The sequence below is a fragment of the Onychomys torridus genome, chromosome 14, assembly GCF_903995425.1.
Source record: "Onychomys torridus chromosome 14, mOncTor1.1, whole genome shotgun sequence".
NCBI classification, from domain to species: domain Eukaryota; kingdom Metazoa; phylum Chordata; class Mammalia; order Rodentia; family Cricetidae; genus Onychomys; species Onychomys torridus.
This window is the reverse complement of record NC_050456.1, coordinates 80,108,383-80,124,345: the sequence shown is the minus strand read 5'-3', so window position 1 is coordinate 80,124,345 and position 15,963 is coordinate 80,108,383. Positions and strand designations below refer to the sequence as shown.

At 46.3% G+C, this 15,963-nt stretch overlaps 1 pseudogene; it reads left to right on the top strand.

The window, feature by feature from the left end:
* Window positions 1-10,242: 10,242 nt before the first annotated feature.
* Window positions 10,243-11,189, top strand: LOC118595592 (annotated as a pseudogene).
* The last annotated feature ends 4,774 nt before the right edge of the window (window positions 11,190-15,963 follow it).

Here is a 15,963-nt window from a genome sequence, read left to right as displayed (position 1 = left end):
TCAGTAGCACATTCACCTTCTTCTTCTTCTTTTTTTTTTTTTTTGTGGTTTTTCGAGACAGGGTTTCTCTGTAGCTTTGGAGGCTGTCCTGGAACTCGCTTTGTAGACCAGGCTGGCCTCGAACTCACAGAGATCCTCCTGCCTCTGCCTCCCGAGTGCTGGGATTACAGGCATGCTCCACCACCGCCCGGCCACATTCACCTTCTAAGTAGAATTATTCACAACAGCCAAAAAGTGAAAGTAGAACTGTCTTTATCCAGGTGAGTGGATAGACAACATGTACACATGTGTGAGAACTATTATTAATCTGAAAAAAGAAAATTTCATGTGTACATGTGTGATAAACTATTATTAATGTTAAAAAATTTCCATGTGGCATGTATGTGTAATAAACAATTTTTAATCTTAAAAAATAAAGAAATGTTGAAAAATGCTTCAGCATGGGTGAACCTAAAAAAACAAAAAAACCCCACATACTTAGTAATTCCACTAATCTAAAGATCTCAGAATGGTCAGAACCACAGAAAATGGGGGAGAATGGGAGCTTCTATGGGCTGGGAGAGGGGAATGAAGGGTCAATGTTTAACAGGAATAGAGTTTCTGACAGATGTCTGACATACACTGTTTAAGGGAGGAGAGATCTCTGTTCATCCATAGTTTCAGAGGCCTCAGTCTGTCTTAGCAGGGAGTATGTGGCAGAGCAGAGCAGGCCATGGCCCCAAAGCATGACAGGAAGGGGGTAGATGGAGAATATTTGCCTATGCTGAGGGAATCACTTCTCTTTTCCTAACCTATGGAATGTGACCCCACATTCTGGGCAAGTTGTCCCCATGTAGCTAATCCTCTCTGGAAATGACCCTCATTGATACATCCAAGATTTACTTTACCAAATCTCTCTCTCCTTTTTAATGTATGTTGGCATGTGTGCAGGCATGTGTGTGGAGGGCAGAGGATAACGTCAGCTGTCATCCCCAGGAAAAGCATCTACCTTCTTTGATACAAATGACTTTCATTGGCCCAGAACTTTCCAAGTAATCTGGTTGGCCAGTAACCTGGTTGACCAGGAATCTGCCTGTTTCTATCTCCCCAGTGCCTGAGTTACAAGTATGCCACTGCTGGGTATGGTAGTGTACACCTTTAGTCCCAGCACTCGGGAGGTAGAGGCAGGTGAATCTCTGTGAGTTCAAGGCTAGCCTGGTCTACATAGTGAGATTCTGTCTTAAACAAACAACAAAAAAATGTATGCCTATGTGCCTAGCATTTTTATGTAAGTTCTGGGGGTTCAGCTCAGGTCCTCATGCTTGCAATTCAAGCCCTTTACCGACAGAGCTATCTCCCCAAACCCAAGCTATCTTTTTAAAAAGATTTATCTTATTACTTTTGTAAATTATTTTATTATTTTATGTGAATGGGTGTTTTGCCTGCATGTATGTCTATGCACTATGTGCATGCCTGAGGCCTGCAGAGGCCAGAAGAGGGCATCAAATCCCCTGGAACGGGAGTTACAGACAGTTGTGAGCTGCCCCAGATATGCCTGTGTCCTCTGAAAGAGCAGCCAGTGCTCTTAAGTCCAGAGCCATCTCTCCAGTTTTGAGCTCTCTTCTTTTGAATGGCACCAAGCCTTCCAGCAGCCACTCTCCTCAGCCCCAGTTTCACACGCCCTTGTTTCCTGGGCAAAGTGCACATTTCTAAACTTTTCCTCATTGTGTTTTGTTCTGGATTCTCACTCACAACGTGGCTGGAAGCGGTTTTGTACCACAACCTGGATTCTGGGCTACACTGAAACTTCCTCTACCCATGTGTCACCTGTAAAGTCTCATCAAGTGTTCACGTGCGGACTAACCATGGACAAGTTCCTCCCTGCTACATGATGTGTATAGTCTCTACTCCATTCCCAAGACCTCAGTTCCACCAGAAATGCCACTGTCCACATACCTGTCCATATGCTGCTCTTTTGAGCTCCTACTGGAATTACCCATTGGGTTTTGCTTACCACATTCTAGGTCTTCTTCAGCCCACTGTGTTTGCCAGGGTCCTCTGCAGACACAGAACCGATAGTGTGAATATATATTTCAAAGGGATTTACTGTACTGGCTTACACAACACACTCTGGGTAGTCCAACAGTGGCCACACTCTGGGTAGTCCAACAGTGGCCACCAGCACAGCGGAGAAGACAAGCTATCTGCTCAATCCATGGGGCTGGGTGTCTCGGAGCCCCAGTCGGCACTGAAGGCCTACAGGATTCCTGAAGAGCTGTTGATCTTCAGTCCATATTGAATGCCTGAGAAATCTGGGTTCTGATGGCAGTGGCAATGATAGATGATAAGGAAAGGCAGGCAGATGTTTCTTCCCCTGGCCTCATACATTTGGGCAGCTGTAGGAAGGCACTGCCTATTCTAGGGAAGGGTCATTTTGCGTCCCTGGGTCCTTCCAGGAAATGTCCTCACAGACAGCCTTAATGAGTCTTTTAGTTGATTTCAGAGTCAATCAAGTTGACAATATTTACCATCACACCCACACCCCTAAACTTTCCCTAAATTCTCCCATAAAACAGTTCCAAAGGTTCTTCACCATCATGGTCAGGCAGTTAACTCCACTTCTTTTTTCTTTTCTTTTCTTTTCTTTTTTTTTCCCCTGGTTTTTCGAGACAGGGTTTCTCTGTGTAGCTTTGCGCCTTTCCTGGAACTCACTCTGTAGACCAGGCTGGCCTCGAACTCACAGAGATCCGCCTGCCTCTACCTCCTGAGTGCTGGGATTAAAGGCGTGCGCCACCAACGCCCGGCTGGCCAACTCCACTTGTTGATGGTAACCCCACTGCTGGGATCAATTTTCTGCTAGACTTTGGTGCTGTGATGAAATGCCTGGCAGACACGAGCGAGGAAGAGTTGTTTGGGTTTCAGCCCATGGTGGAGCGTGTGTGGAGCAGGGCAGCACACAACGGGCATCCAGGAAAAGAGATAGGGCAGCTGTGCTCATCATGGCGGCTGCCTTCCCCCTTCCATTCCACCAGGACCTCAGCCTATGAGAAGGCACCTCCCACACTCACAGTAAGTACCTCTCTCCCCTTATTAATTCCTCTCCAGAAAGGCTCGTACACACACACCCAGGGGTGTGTTTTACAATCTTCTAAGAGTTTTTCAAACCAATCAAGTTGACAACAAGATAAGCCACCACAGATGTTATGTATATTTTACTACTAAAAGAAGGAAAGGGGAACAACAGTGTATAGAAAAAGGTAGCAGCAGGTGGGGGGGGGGGTAAGGGGCGGGACAGTGTCTCCAGCCTTGCCAACGCCGTGGAATCTATCATGAGATCAACTGGAGCTTTTTTTGTCATGGGTAATTTATTGGACACACAGACACAAGATCTAGGTGGCCACTTAGTTTGTGGTAATTTCAGCATTCAGAATGTACAAGGAGCAAGACATTACTGAGTGTGGGCCAGCAAGATGGCTCAGCAGGTAAAAGCACTTGCCTCCAAGCCCAAATGTAATTAAGTTACAAACCGCACCATTCGCCTAGAGAACTGCTTCAAAATCAAAGCATTGCAACAAACTAAGAAACATTGTAAGTCATGCTCAACAATGGGCTGGTTGTGGATAGAGCTAAGCAAAATAAAAAGGAGGCAATGACCTTAGAATCCAGCCAAACAGCGTGGGAAAGGAGGAAGGGAGGCTCCGGCCTGAAGATGCTCATCTCCAGCTGCAGTGCATACCTATAATCCCAGAAGGTCAAGGATAGCCTGGGCTAAATGAGAGACCTTCACAATTGTTTATAAAACAGCAAAAACTGCTTATGGGGCTGGAAAGATGGCTCAGCAGTTAAAAGCACTTGCTCTTGTAGAGGACGAGCGTTTCAGTTCCCAGCACCCATGTGGAGCAGCTCATAACCACCCATAACTCTAGCTCCAGGGGATCTGACATCCTCTTCTGGCAATGTACATACATACATACATACATACATACATACATACATACAGGCAAAATATTCATACACATAAAATTTTTAAATGTTGATAAATCTATATCGTCTGTGAAGTGGTTTGACATTTCCCATGATCAGAGAACTACAAACTGGTGCTACCTGGGAGAGTGTGTTCACCTGTCAGACTTGGGGTTGACACAGACACCTCCATTGCTAGCGAGCATGTGAGGTATAAGTAGAGGGAGTCTTCATTGATAGAAAAGGTTCGATATTTTTTCATTGGGGACACAGGGAGGCATGCTTTTACTATATTGCTTAAAATGTTTCCCTGTATTCTTTAGGGGAGAATCAAGAGGGTGGAGACTCCCCAATGGATGTGGCAGAGTCAGGGAGTGTCCAGCAGGTCACTGGACTTTAAGGAAGGCACTATGGCTTCAGAGGTGGACAGGGCTCTCACATTGAGCTTGTGGTCTAAGATGTAGATGCCTCCAGGGAGTTGGGGTGGTAGTGCCCAGGGATAGGCAGAAAAGGAAAGTGGGGTGTAGTGGGGCCCAGATGCCTCTGATCTCCCACACAGCCTCAGAACATTGTGGCATTTTGAAACTGTTGATGTAAGCAGTCCCTTGTGAACTGGGACTGGGTCCACCCTCAGGGACTCATGTTCCCCATTTCGTCTTGAACCCCAAACCTGGCTTTTCAGGCTTTGGGACTGTGGGACCTGCAAGTGTCCTTTGGATTTGTTTTCTGTTATAATCACACAAAATCTAAAAGCTGCCAAACTTTCGGGCACCAGCAGGGCTCAAAAGAACCAGTGTATCTCCTCCTTATCTGGAGGCCCCAGAGACAGCAGTGTGGGCCGCAAAGCACAGAGTGTATCCATAGGGCTGCTACATTCACACTGTCACTACTCCTGAATGCAAGGAGCACAGGTCCCAGAAACCCATGCTTCCAGGACCCTCTGCCTTCATGGTGTCCCCTGTATTTCAGCCTTCATTAGTGCTCAGCCAGCATCCACTTTTGTTGTCCTGAAGTCATTCTCACCCACACTGTCCCTACATTCTCACCTCCCCTATCCAGCAGCCACACGGCTCCTCCTCCCTGTATTCACACTGCTTCTTATATTCCTGTCTCTAGTGTCCCCTACATTTTCTGTGATTAAAAAAAAGGGGGGAGAAGAAGTGGAATGGATAGGTATAAGATATTATGGTAGATTATTGTATATACTAGTAAACAAATTTAGTAAAATAGCAGCCTTAGATAATTTGCACTATTATGGATTTTTTTTTTTTTTGAGCTGAGGATCGAACCCAGGGCCTTGTGCTTGCTAGGTAAGTGCTCTACCACTGAGCTAAATCCCCAACCCATTATTATGGATTCTTATATGTTGATACAAATGTAAACTATTTTTATATTCCTGTTTAAGATAATTTGTATATTGATACAAAGAACTATATTTGTTACAATGTACATATATTTCTATTTTTATTTGAAATATTTGTATATTGATACAAATGTAAATTTATATCTGTCATTTATATCTGTACGCATGCTCTACTTCTGTTTAGGATATTCTGTATGTTGATATATATTTAAGATTATTATCATATTGCATATTGCACTATACACTCCTACTTCTGTTATAAATATCCTGTGTATTGTCACAATTTTGAAGACATTGTCCTTTACCATATATTCACTTATAGACTGTTTACCTTGTTTATGGAAAGCCTTAGTCCTTAGGTTATTTAGGTAGATAAGACTTATAGATTTATAGTCACCTATGCTTGTCATCTTTATAGTTATGTTAGTTAGGTTGTCCAGATTCACAGATAAATAGGTTAAATGGACAGGTAGTCTTCAAACACTTCATGGACCTAGAGAATATGGCATTTAAATAACTTAGAATTCTGTTGACATGAGACACAATTGCTCCTGGTAGCACCAATTTGATCCCAAGAGAACGTTGGGCTTCTAAGAAATTTCCATTTGGAAGTTTGTCTTCTTGGCACAAAATGACCTATTGGGCAAAGAACTGCCCTTGCCTCAACTGCTGACAGTACAAATGCTGTCCTTTCTGGACAAGCAGGACACAAAGAAAAGTGACTTCTGAACTCTGCCAAGACAGGGTAAGATGGTCTTTCAAAATTCCTGCTTCTGAAAATGGTCTGTCAAATATTCTAGGCCTATAGCCAATTTGAATGCACCAACTATGCTGAGAAACATTAGGTGACTGTCCAGGCTGCCAGCTGTCTCTGTCTACTCTTGCAAGACTCCCGAAAGTTGCTTGCGTCCTTCTCCCATTTCTCAGGTATTATTGTATTCCTTCTCAGGTCTTTGATGAGGTTGAAGACTAGCAGTTATAGTTACAACTTAATATATATATATATATATATATATATATATATATATATATATATATATATATAATATCTTAGATAGAACATATTAAGTATTAGACTCAGGTTCTTTAGGATAGGACACCTTTTGGAATGATCTTTGTAACATGCCATTTACCCATGCTCTAGACTTCTCTGGATTTTAGTATGTTTTTCTTGCTTATTATTGTTCACATTGGTTGTAGTTCCATCTTATCTAGGTTATTATCCCTCATGACTCCTGGACAATATTTGATAACCATTTCTTTGTCTATAGTCTTGTATTAGGTTAGAACCTCCTTATTTAGACAAAAGGGGGAGATGTAGTGGGTAGCCATCCCCGCTTTGACCTGGAAGTTCCCACCCCATAGAGGCTTCAGTAACGGTCATCTTGTGACAGCAGAAGACATGGTGCAGAACAGAGAGACAAATCCAGATTGAAGATCGTGGCTAACCCAGGTTTGGGGGAGGAAGGACCTCCTTATTTTCACTAAATGAAAACAGCAGAGAAAACCCTATGTAGTTCACAGTCCTCTGGGTAGATGCTGTCTTACCTTTAGCACAGACAGCACACTTAGCTCTCAGTTTTCTCCAAACCCTGCTCCTTGGAATACTGGAGATAGTGTTTCCTTTTGGCAAAAGTCTGTTCTACTGTATATTTAAAAAAAAAAAAAAAAAAAAAAAAAAGCGTGCCACCCCGCCTTAACTTCTGCTCCTGGCCATGAAGTCAGGGCCATCTTCTCTTGGGGTGACAGGTCTGAGGGGAGGGTGTATTAACCAGGAGCAACCACATGCTCTTCCTGGGTATTGGGATGATAAAACACCCGAGGTGGGCTACTTCATAAAGAAAAGAGGTTTACTGGGGTCACAGTCTTGAAAGTTGGGACTCCAGATGCATCTTATGGTAGCTTTCTCGATGTCAGAGTCCTTAGGCAGCACAAGGCCCCATGTGGTAAGAGGTAGGGAGCATACCTGTGCATACTCTGGTCCCATGTGCCCATTATGGTCTCCTTATACAACCACAGTGTCCAATTACAGACTTCATACTCATGACCTTGTTTAATCCTAATCACCTTTCATAGGCCCCTTCCCTATCATGAGGTTAGGTTTCTACCCCCTTTAACTCACGTAGGAGGATTAAATGTCATCACGTGAGTCCTTGGGGCATTCTACACAGAAGACTAGCAGACCACAAGCCAGAAAACCCAGAGTGCACCCTGGCAAAGCTTGCCAGACCTGACACAGGGGTCATGCCATCTATCAAGAGTGGGGCCTAAGCAGGAAGGCCAGAGGAATTTTGGGATAGGAGCTTGGATATTAAGCAAGTTTCAACCAACCTTAAAGGACTGAACTAATAAGGTCTATGTCTGGTCACAGTGACATTATGCCAACACAGGCATGTGTGACACCTTCAGGACAGTTCTTAGCTACAGACTGGAAGGATCTGGTGTGTAAGACCCTCAGCTCCCTCAGCCCAAGACTTATATACCTTACATTCCTTAGAGTTCCCTCTTGCCCACAGTGGCTAGCTTCTTGCTCCATTTCACATATTCACATGCCCAAGATCTCCCTGTATCCCTGGAACAAAGCACCACCAACCCCTGGCTTTAAACTAGTTGAAACAAGCCCCTCACAGCTCAACATTTAAGTTCAAGACTGCAGATCTGGTGTCTAGCGAGGGATGAGACACCGTGTGGGAGATACAAGCAGCTTCTCTCATCTGTTTTCATGGCAATCCCTTAATGGCTCTGCCTGTGCCTCCAAATACTTCCTAATGCCACTGCTTGGGAGCAGGTTTCAATATAGGATTTGTGGGGCCAATGACATAGCGTTGAGACCATGTTGAATCACCCACACTTTCAAGTGATCTCAAGAACTCTCGATGAGTAAAAAAAATCTCTGGATGAATCCAGTGTGCAAAGTGTAACTGGCTTGGCTTCTCTGGGGGACCCTGAAGGCTTTATCCTTTGTCCCCTGGCTTGAGATTTGGGGGTTCACAGCCACACTTCATCAGCTAAAGGGTTTGGGATACTCTGAAAGACCTCCTGTTGCTTTGCCTCCAAAAACCTAGAGCCTCACTCCAGGCAAACATCAAAGCCTCTGGCTAGATTCAGGGTAGCTCGTGTGTCCTCCGGGGCCCTGAGCAAAGATGGCTGAGTGGGGGAGTAGGGCTCTGTGGTCTGTGGGGGACTCTGCTCTGTTGACCTCATAGCACAGGGAAGGGGACCTGTCTCCCTCAAGCTGCAGCATCTCTTTGGCTGGATTCTAGGGTACCCTCTGCTCTACTCTGGAGATTTGACACCTCCAGAACAGTTCTCTGCCACAAGTCAACAGAGTCCAAAGCAAAGACAGCCACCTACTTATGAACACGATGAAGATGGCAGACACCGGAAGAGTAGTACAAGCCCTCTGCCCTCCTCCATTTTTTTTTTTTTTGCTTAAAATGTTTTATGTGTATGTGTGCCTGCTTGTCTATACAATGCACCACATGTTTGCAAGTGCCCTTGGAGGCTAGAAGAGGACATCAGATCTCCTGGAGCAGGATTTTACAAGCATTTGTGAGCCAGCCACCATGTGAGTGCAGGGAACTGAACCTGGGTCCTGAGCAGCCAGTGCTCTTAACTGCAAAGCCAACTTCCTAGCCGATTTTAAAACATTGTTTTTTAGAATAAAAAGCAAAGACCAGGAGTTAGTTTTTTTTAAAAAACAATTTTGTTTGTTTTGTTTTTTAAGACAGGGTTTCTTTGTGTAGTGCTGTCTGTCCTGAACTAGCACTGTAAGCCAGGCTGGCCTCGAACTCACAGAGATCCACGTGCCTCTGTCTCTCCAGTGTGGGAACTAGAGGTAAGTGCCATTGTTATGATATTGCATGCAGGGGACCCACAGCTGGCCGGACCACGGTGTCCCACGAGTAGGGGAAAACATGCTGGCATGCTGGGCAGATGCAGCGGTGGGTGGCAGGCAAGACACGTCATGTGGGCATGACAGCGGCAGCGATGGTGGACATTCATTCAAAACCCAGATGCTGCATCTGCGCAGAAATGAGTTTATTATACTAGGAGATAAAGAGAAAGATAGAGAAAGAGAGAGACAGGAAGGAAGAGAAGAGAGGGAAAGTGGACGTGTGTGCACCTCATGGTGGGGAAGGGGGGAAAAATGGAAGAGAGAGGAAGGGGAGGGTTTTTCCTTAAAATGAAGTTTTTACATCAGGATGCAGTGCAATGCCAAGGGGCGGGTCAGAATACTAACAGCCACAATGTCTAGCTTAAAATCATATGTTAAAATTTAAAATTATATATGTATATTCACACACACACACACACACACACACACACACACACGATCCCACTGTGTAGACCTTTAATTTGCTACAATGTTCCTGCTTTTGCCTCCTGAGTGCTGGGATTACTACCATACTGTGGTAGATTGAATGCAATTGGCAGAAGTTGGTACCGAGGATGGAGGTATTGCTGTGATAGGCCTGATCATGCGTTTGTTTGAAGGAATATGGACCATGGGACTATGGGTTAGAAAAGCACCTGAACGCTTTAAGTGTTGCTTAATGGGCCATAGTAGTAGGAGCATGGAAGACAGTGGTACTGAGTATGATTTGGTGAACTGTGGGGGGCTGGCTCAAGAGGTTTCAGAGGAGAATATTAATATGTGGCCTAGAGATCATTCTTGTGATATTTTGGTGAAGAATGTGTCTGCCTTTTGCCCTTGTCTGAAGTCTGTCTGAGGCTAAAGTGAAGAATTTTGGATTAATTCCCTTAGCAGAGGAAATCTCACAACAGCCTAGTATAGAGTCTGTCGTATGATTATTAGTGGTAACTCTAGTGAAGATTTATAGTGAAAGGAAGCAAGATGAGCAGAATAAATTACAAAATGTAGATTTCCAGGAGAAAAAGAGCACCAGGAAGTGGAATGGAGCTGAGTCCTGTGTTCAAGGAAATGAATGGGTTAAGAACTGGAATAAGGACTTAGCCCATAGAGACCAGCCCGCACACACACACGCCCACTCATCCACCTACCCACTCCCCATGCCGCTTCCTCCCACCCTGAGCAGAGCCACCGAGGATGATAAACACCCAGGACAGTAGTATTTTGCCTTTGAGTATCTGTCCCCAGCCAGTGCTGCAGGCATATTGTTCCAGGGCCTCTGTGGTGCTCCTGATGCCTCTCACCCACTGTCGAAGATCCCTGGTGGGTGAGGGGGCAGCAGGGATGCTTCTCTCTCAGCTCTAATATATAAGGACAATAAGCTCACTGTAACCCAGGACCTCCCTGTGAATGATGGGGAACCTCATGTGGTCCTTTTCCAGTATGAGCTCACTGAGGTGAAGGTCTCTTCCTGGGAGGCAATCTGTACAGCTTATAGAAATCCCAGGTGGATTATTAGCTGAATTAATTATTAGTTATATAATTATTAATTAATTATTAGCAAAGCACAGCTAGATTTTGCTGAGGAGAAGATGAGAATGAACTATTTCTTCATCTGCTTCAGGAAGGGCCAGGAAGACAGAGCTCCACTACTGAAGACATTCATCTTCTTGGCCTTTGAGATTGTGCATTCAGGTCATCCCTGTGTCCCCTCTTGGCCAGGTGTGATGGTCATGGTTTCTGGACCAGAACTCGTCTGATGAGGATTAATGGTCATCAAGGATGCTTTGCCCGAGAGCCACAGTGGGGAAGAAGGGAAGTTGGGCAGCCCCGGGACAGATGAGAGCGTTTCTGGTTGTCTAGGGGAGGACACCGAGGGCCTCCGATTGAGGTTGCCCATTGTGTTCTTGGAGTTGACTCATTGAAATGGTTTTCCATACATGAATAACATATAAGCATGTTATTCACATGTTATCACTAGTAGTAAATAAAGATGTTTATGAACTGGCATTAGAAGCTTTTATTTTTCTCTCCCTTTTTTATTTATTATATTTGTGTTTTAATTTTACACATCAGCCATGGGTTCCCCTGTCCTCCCCCATCCTGCCCCCGCCCTCACCTCCCCTCCATTCCCATCTCCTCCAGGGCCAAGACTCCCCTGGGGATTCATTTAAACCTGGTGGATTCAGTACAGGCAGGTCCAGACCCCTCCTTCCAGGTTGAGCAAAGCGTCCCTGTGCAAGCCCAAGGTTCCAAACAACCAGCTCATGCACTAAGGATAGGTCTGGGTCCCATAGCCTGGGGGCCTCTCAAACAGTTCAAGCTATTCAATTGTCTCACTTATCCAGAGTGCCTGCTCCAGCTGGGGGCTCCTCAGCCTTTGGTTCATAATTCATGTGCTTCCATTCATTTGGCTATTTGTCCCTGTGCTCTTCCAATCTTGGTCTCAACATTTCACGCTCTTGCAGTCCCTCCTCTTTCTCAACAATTGGACTCTTGGAGCTCCACCTGGGGCCTGGCTGAGGATCTCTGCATCCACTTCCATCAGTTATTGGATGAGAGTTCCAGCACGACCATTAGGGTGTTTGGCCATCTGATCACCAGACCAGGTCAGATCAGGCTTTCTTTCAACCATTGCCAGCAGTCTACAGAGACCCTGAATTAACATAGCGACAGCCTACAGAATGGGAAAAGGTCTTCACCAACCCCACATCTGACAGAGGGCTGATATCCAGAATATATAAAGAACTCAAGAAATTAGACGTCAAAATGCCCAACAGTCCAATTAAGAAATGGGCTAAAGAACTAAACAGAGAATTCTCAACAGAGGAAGTTCAAATGGCTGAAAGACATTCAAGGAATTGCTCAACATCCCTAATTATCCGGGAAATGCAAATCAAAACGACTCTGAGAAACCACCTTACACCTGTCAGAATGGCTAAGATCAAAAACACAGAAGACAGCTTATGCTGGAGAGGATGTGGAGCAAGGGGAACTCTCCTCCACTGCTGGTGGGAATGCAAGCTTGTACAGCCACTTTGGAAATCAATGTGGTGCTTCCTTAGAAAATTGGGAATCCATCTCCCCCAAGACCCAGCTGTAGCACTCTTGGGCATATACCCAAGGAATGCTCAATCATACCACAAGGGCATTTGCTCAGCTATGTTCATATCAGTATTGTTTGTAATAACCAGAACCTGGGAACAACCTAGATGCCCTTCAACTGAAGAATGGATAAAGAAAATATGGTACATATACACAATGGAGTACTACTCAGCAGAGAAAAACAATGACATCATGAGGTTTGCAGGCAAATGGATGGATCTAGAAAAAAATCATCCTGAGTGAGGTAACCCAGACTCAGAAGGATGAATGTGGTATGTACTCACTCATAGTAGGATACTAGATGTAAAACAAAGATAACTAGACTGCTACACAACTCCAGAGAGGTTACCTAGAAAACGGGACCCTAGGAAAGACACAGGGATCGCCCGATGACAGAGAAATGGATGAGATCTACATGAACAATGTGGACGACAGTGGGAGTAATGAAGGGCAAGGTTTGAGGGAAAGAAAGCTTAGGGTAGCAGGAGATCCCAGCTGGATCAAGAACAGAAAGGGAGAACAAGACATAACAGACCATGATAAATGAAGACCACATGAGAACAGGAATAGGCAGAGTTCTAGAGAGGTCCCCAGAAATCCACAATGATTAGAAGCTTTTAAAATTGCTCTATGACATGCTCTATTTAGCCTAGGGGAGGAAATTGCCTGGAGGGGAGAAACTGCCTGGTCCAGGGGCAGGGGCTGATGGGCAGCACTGTTAGGCTCAGGTTTCCTTGCAGTTGGACTTTTTTTTTTTTTTTTTTTTTTTTTTTTTTTTTAAGACTTGGGTATTTTCTTTCTTTGCTTCCTGTCATCCAGGGGCTCCTGAGTACAGACTTTTTAGCTCCTGGGCAGTGTCCTTGGGTTGTTTTTGACACTCCACCTTGGGCTTCTTGGCATTTTGTGTGTGGCCTGGTATAAGTAGGTCTGATCTCACTTTCTTTACACTTTAGTGTTATTCTGGCATTTGGTTAAATTGGCTTAATCTGTTGAATGTTACCAGTGCATTTTAAATAGGGGCATTGAAATTCACCCCCCCACACACACCAGGGCTTTTTTTTTGGGGGGGGGGTGCCTGGGCCTTAAGAAACTAGCCAAACTACATCTCGAGTTACCACCAGAGTTCTTGCTTCTATGGCCTAAGGCCCCAAGATTTCTTTCCTGGCAAGAGCTGAGAGGAAGCCTAGCAAACTCAGGGCTTGGGATTTGTGGGGTATCTGTTCTTAGGAACTGGTGCCTCTGGATGGCCAAGCATAGTACTGACTGCCTCCCCAGCAGGTTCCAAGCAGTGCCTGCTCTACAGGACCCAGGGGTAGGCTGGGCTGTAGAAGTGGCCTGCCCTTTACTGCTTCAACAGCATGTTCTAAAGGGGGAAAAGGGAGAGAGATCTACACCAGGTATGGAGGTGTCAGGGAGGCAAGTGTGCTGTGTTACTGTGTCAATAAACTGATTTAAAGTTAAAAAAAAAATGGAATAAAGGGAGTGATGACCTCAGGGCCAGATCCCACGCAGTTAAATTTCCAATTTGTGAAAAGGAATTAAAGAAAAGCTTAGAACTGGGTGTGGTGGTGCACGCCTTTAATCCCAGCACTGGGAAGGTAGAGGTAGGTGGATCTCTGAGTTTGAGACTATCCTGGTCTACAAAGCAAGTTCAAGGACAGCCAAGCTTAGGCAGTGAAGGACAGAAAGCTGGTAAGGATGTAATTGAACCAGGGGCCAGGTTCCAGCCCCAGTAAGCAGAACTTGGCAGCTTTGGCCATGTGGTTCTGGGTTAAGAGTTAAGGACAGAAGAAAGGAGTTATGGAATTAGGCTGCTGAGGCCAGGCACATGTCAGGGGATACCTGCATGTGCCACCTCCACCCACTACATAAATACAATTTTTATATTTTATTTTATTTCTATATGCATTTTGGTTTTGCCATAGGTGTCAGGATCCCTTGAAACTGGAGTTACAGACAGGTGTGAGCTGCATGTGGGTGTTGGGAATTGAACTCAGGTCCTCTGGAAGAAGAGTCAGCGCTCTTAACCCCTGAGCTATCTCTCCAGCCCATAAATGCAATTTTTAAAAAAGTAATAGAATGACTTTTAGATCCACATCCCAGCCTGGGCTTACAACTCCTGAACCTAGGTCCCCACCTAGATCTCTCTCTCTCTCCCTCTCTCTCTCTCTCTCTCCTCCTTAACTCCCACCACCGAGGTGGCCTGAGGTCACCGTCCTGTGCCCCCACTTCAGTTGACACCCTTCCTACTGTCCCCTCCCCATCCACACAGGATGGCCACCGGTCCACCCGCCCTGCAGCCCTCCTTCCCTCAGCCACTGGCTTTCACCCGGTCCAGCCAGCCACCCCTCTCCCTCCCTGCTCTCGCTGCTTAACCGCATTCTCTGCTGAGTGTACCAAGCGTCCTCCCCGAAGCAAGCCCAGCTGAGTCTCACTCCTCAAAAATCTAAAGATGCCCCCACCTTCTAGGCGACCCCGCCGCCTGCAGCTTCCCTCCCCCTCCCGGCTTCTTGCTGCATGGCCTGTCTTGGTCAATGCAGTCATCCTCCCCTGGTAGAGGGGCTTCTCCACGCTCTAAGCACCCTCAGCTCCCGCAAACCCCCTAGCTGGCCTCTGCAGCTGTTCCAGCTCATCTGTTTCGGAGCCGGGGGTGCCCAGGGGCTCGCCAATTGTCGGACCAAGGCAGATCTCTCGGGCGTTCACGGTGTGGAAGGGGCTACAATTCTCTCTGGAGCTTGGCACAGGAGCGAAGAAGGGTGCCAGCGAAGCTGCGGAGGCAGGAATGCAGAGAACTTGGGGGAACTCCTAGTGCCGTGGGGTGAAAGAGCTCTGAGTGGGGCGCAATTGCGCCATATTGCCGCCAGGGGTCTCGCTGGCCGTGGAGACCTGTGGGCATGGCGCTGAACCGGCCGGTTTTCTGGGTCGGAATCCTGACTAGGCCTTCGACTGACTAGGACTGAGATAAATTGGATCCCCGCCCAAGCTGTCCTGGGCACACAGCTGTCCAGTGGACAAAACCTTCTGCTCAGGGCGAACTTTCACCACAACACCTTCCCTTGGGTGGAGGTCCCATGTGGCCTCCGGAGCCTTCCCACTTGCCAGGTGTCCTCCTCCACGCAGCATGCTGTCAGAAGCCTGGTGTGATCCTGCCGATTTGAGGAGAGCGCCCTTTAGAGACTCCTATATCTCTTGGAGAACGCGCCCAAACCCCAGCCTAGCCCCGCAAGACCTGTGTGTTTTCTCTCACACTAGCCAGCTCCTGGCTCCCTGGCCGCCTTGGTGCACTATGCCAGCATCAAACCACAGACAGGATTCATGCCTGTGGCCCTTTGCCGGAATCTTCCAGCATCTGCTGAAAGGTCCCCCTCCCCCAGCCACGCTCTCACCTTCAGCACCTGGCACAGAATGTTGACTTTTATTTAGGTCAGAAAAATCTGCTGTTTGCTACATGAGTCCCTTCCAGAAGGGCCCGGGGCCTTCTAGAACCATCCAGAGTCCCCAAATGAGCTTTTCCAGTAGACCCCACACACCCTCGGCAGTACACCTACCACAGATTCCTGAACACCTGTGTCCACGCATCAGTCATTGCTCCAACCCACAGGAACAAAACTTCCAGACTCCCACCCTCTGGACAGCCTACCCCACCCAAGCCTTTTTCACATTTTACACTCAGGCAGCA